Below are 4,365 nucleotides of genomic sequence, written 5' to 3'. Positions count from 1 at the left end.
CCATACATCACACTAGATAGATATCATATTCATGGAATATGATTCACTTTCAAGATGCCTTGGTGGTGAAATGGTAGACACGCGAGACTCAAAATCTCGTGCTAAAGAGCGTGGAGGTTCGAGTCCTCTTCAAGGCATAATGTTGAGAATGCCCGTTGAATTGGAAGGAATAAGTTCGGCAGCGGATCACGAAATCTTGGCGATCTTCTCTATCTAATGAATGGGAGTCCGCTTTGAAATCGTCCGCCCTGCACCCACCCCCCGAGTATATGCTTCAACAGGAATTAAACAAGGGTAGATTGATACAATAGAAACCTCTGGTAAAATGCCCACCCGTAACCCAGCAGATAAAGTACATTACATAGTCCGTTTTAGGGATTGGCGACTTACCCATTCAGTGACTTTGGCACTGGACGTTCCAAAAATGGGGTACTATCGGGTCGGGTGAATTCAATAATAGAGGCCTGTTGGCATTCCAGCCTTCCTTCTCCTTTCAGGGCCTACCCCAAAGAGAATCCAGTGTTTCTTGGTCGTGAATATCTGAATAGGACGAACCGCCCCGTGGTTTGCTTCGGAACAAAACAATTAGAATTAGGCTCGTTGAACTGGAATGTGTATTATCCATATAGGGGATCTTTCAATGGAGAAGATCCGTCGACCTAAGACGAAGAGAGGGGTCTATCTATTTTATTTAGTTATTCAGTTAAACCAATGATTCGTTATTGTAACAGATAGCAACAACCATTTCATCCGGGGAAAAGCCATCTTTTTCTCAACAATGTCTTTGTCATTTGATCCAATAGTGTTCCCTTAGATAGGAACAGATTTGATAAATACTGATAACTCTCGGATGGAGTATTAGAACGGAAAAATCCATTAGATAATGAACTATTGGTTCTAAGCCATCTCTGGCGATGAATCAACAATCCGAAGTACTTTTCTTGCGTATTCTTGATAAACAAGGGTTTATGTAGAGATATAGACCAATATATTGGGGAAGGAAGCAGCCACTTTGACATCTCTTCATCTCCAAAGAATTCTCGATGTGAAAACACAGAGACAAAAGGATGATCTTTGAATAGGAAAAAGAGTGGATCTGCAGGATCCCAAATGAATTGGCTTATTCGAAAAAAGCCTTGTTCTTTGGAAGATCTATCTCGTGTCTGGTACTGCACGGTTCCACTCTGCAAGAACTCCAAATCATTCTCTTGAAGCTCATCCTCTTTATCATAAATGATCCGCTTGCCCCGAAATGACCTAGCCCAATAGGGAAATCCCAATTCATTGAGCCTTTTGATACAATCAAATAGAAAGCCCCAAGGGCGCCATATTCTAGGAGCCCAAACTATGTAATTGAAGAAATCCTCCTCTATCTCTATCTGTTGCGGGTCGAGGACTCCTTCCCCTTCTTCAAACTCCGATTCGTATTGTTGATAGAGAAATCTCTGATCAACGATAGAACAAGATCCATTTTGTATCATATCTAAGGGATTCCTGGGTTCGGGCCGAAGAAGCAATGTCACTCGATCATTATCAAATCGACTGCAATCTTTTTCTGTCCGTGAGGATCCCAACAGAGCGCCTTCTACTTCTAATAGGCCATGAACTAGATCAGAATCATTCTCAACGAGTCCATAGATCCCATTTTTTTCATCGGGTCCGGGTAGAGACCAAAGGTCTTGAACGACCAATCCGGCAGAACAAATCAAAACATAAAGAAGTATCATTAATTTCTTCATGCTCGTTTGAAGTTCGAAGTACCAGTTGTACAAATAAGAACCCCCTTCGTTACATGATTTCTTCTTCATATAGATAGATATAGGATCTATGGAGCAATTACTTAGAAGTACATTTTGTGCAACAGCCCTTCCTATCTGATAGAAAAGGATCGCATGATCCTGAAACGATCTTACCTGGGATAGCAAATCCCAAGTTTGTCTATGAAGAGCAGATTGAATTATATTAGTGTCTATAATTGATTTCTTCTGCGTAATACTAATCGATAGGGCCTCATTGGTAAGTGCTACAAGATCTCGTACATTGGAACCCATGGTTATGGAACCGAATCCATTAGTATGGAACATTTTCTTTTCCAAGCGAAATCCCCTAGTATATGAAAGAGTGAAAAAGTGCTTTCGTTGTTGTGGAATAAGAAGCCTTCGTATTTTAATGCATGTATTCAATTTATTCGGAGCTATTAGAGCGGGATCCACTTTTTGGGGAATATGGGTCGAAGCAATAACAAGAATATTTGTAGTGGAACATCTTTCAAAATCCCTGGAGAGATAGTTCACTAATAGACCAAGGGATAAGTAATTCGACTCAGTCACATACAGATTATGAATGTTTGGAATCCATATTATGCAAGGAGACATTGCTTTTGCTAATTCGAATTGAAGGGTGATATAAAATCGGTCTATTTCCAGCATCATATCCTTAGTTAGCGCATTCATCATAGTTAGAAGCTCCAGCTCCGTATCAAGGTCACGGTCGATATCGTCACTATCATCAATATCGCCACTATCATCAATATCGTCACTATCATCAATATCGTCACTATCATCAATAAGAAAACCCTTAGGCTTCTTATCCAGCAACTTGTTCAGAAATACTGTAACGAAAGGAAGATAGGAGTTTGTCGCTAGGTATTTGACCAAATAGGATCGTCCAGTTCCTATAGAACCTATCACTAAAATACCCCTAGAGGGGGGGAGGGCTAATAAGCGGAGCGAAAAGGGTTTTCCATGAGATGGGAAATGAAAACTATTAGCCCCACACGAGGTTTGTGAATAAGTGATTGTCTGATAATGAGCAAGGAATGTCCGTCTTTCTGCTAAACAGGATGTATTGAACTCATAATTCATTAGATACTTTTTATGAATGTCAACTAAGTATCGTAAGTAAATTACTCCCGGTTGTTCAATCATTTGATAACCAGAGTCATTCTTTGATAAATGATCACTATGAGTCAGACTCAATAGAATTTGATCAATCCTTTTTTCTGTCGTTAAGGTGGAGAACTGAATCAAGAATTCTCTTTCTTTATCATCAATCGAATCACTGTTCGAGACCCAGGATTGGATTTTCTCATCAATCCAATCACCGTTCACATTTTTTCTTATCAATGAATATATCTCTTTACTTGTATGACTTAGATGTCTCGTATTTCTCGAAAAAGCGATTCGATTGATGGGATTTGGTATGATACTTATGAGATCGATGAGATTGATATTCCAATCTTTCTTCTTCGAACGTATTGATTTGACCCCATAAGCGGGACCGCCACCCCATAGCATGTTGCCACCAGAAGCAGAACCCCATATTTCTTCTAGAGAATCTCCTAATTGTTCCAGAGCAACTAGAAAGAGATTCTTTAACCAGAAAGAATTCCTGGGATACCTATCCAGAAGTTTTCGCAACTCAATCATGTATGATGGAATCATCAAAGATTTGACCTTTTCGAACTCTGTCTGTAACTCACTATAGGCTCGAGAAACAAAGAGAAGATGTGTACGAACGAGATATACAGCAATAAGAAGAAGGAAAAGGATTGAATAGAGGAACTCCCGAACATTTGGCCATCTCAGATGTGTCGATATCGATGGTGACTCATTATTTCGATGAATCATTTCTTCGGACAGAAGAAGATTAGGTAAACACTTACTCGAAATCTCACTTATCAGATTCCATTGTAGAAGACACAATTTTCTCTGAAGAATTCGCCATGATATTATGCATGGATCATATATATCATGAAAAATGTATACAAATTTTTGGATGCTACTTAGTATCGGCAATAGGTCTGAAAAAGTATCTAAAAATAGCAAATTTAGATATTTGTACCCTGTCGAAGTAAGGAACCATGGCATATATGTTTGGAATAGATTCCATTTTGAGAGAGTTGAAAAAAGCACTATCTCGTTGAAAGGTTCTATACATCTGCCCTTTCTCAAGGCATTTCTTTAGACAAAGACTCCGTTTTTTCCTCTTTTCGGATGGTAAATATTTCTCAGAACATGGAGTGTGAATCAAACCCATGTTTGAATTGAAATTGAGATACTGATGCAAGTTCTTCCCCTCTGAATCAGATAGATTCATATCTGAAAGAGGTTGACAATAAGTTCTTTCAAAATTGACTATTTGTCCCTCTGTTAGAGGTGTTCCAGAAATGTCTGCGATCGAGTAAATAGCTCGACGAACGAATGGATCGGATCGAATTGGAAAATGGAAAGATTTGTACAAGTTATACCTTTCGTCACCACTTTGTGGAAAATCGTTAGGTATGAATATGTTAGATACCTGTGACTCGATTGGTGAAATAGTATCTCTCTCCAAAAAAGCATGTTTTTTTTTTACCGCCGCACA

General features: G+C 39.1%; 1 non-coding gene across 1 annotated transcript; it reads left to right on the top strand.

Annotated features, from left to right (window-relative positions):
• Nucleotides 1-56: 56 nt before the first annotated feature.
• On the top strand, nucleotides 57-137 carry TRNAL-CAA (transfer RNA leucine (anticodon CAA)). The gene has a single exon. It is a non-coding gene; the product is annotated as a tRNA-Leu (tRNA).
• Nucleotides 138-4,365: the final 4,228 nt, after the last annotated feature.

Source organism: Cucumis melo, unplaced genomic scaffold (genome assembly GCF_025177605.1).
Source record: "Cucumis melo cultivar AY unplaced genomic scaffold, USDA_Cmelo_AY_1.0 utg002078l, whole genome shotgun sequence".
In the NCBI taxonomy this organism is placed as follows: domain Eukaryota; kingdom Viridiplantae; phylum Streptophyta; class Magnoliopsida; order Cucurbitales; family Cucurbitaceae; genus Cucumis; species Cucumis melo.
This window is presented reverse-complemented; position numbering and strand designations above follow the sequence as displayed.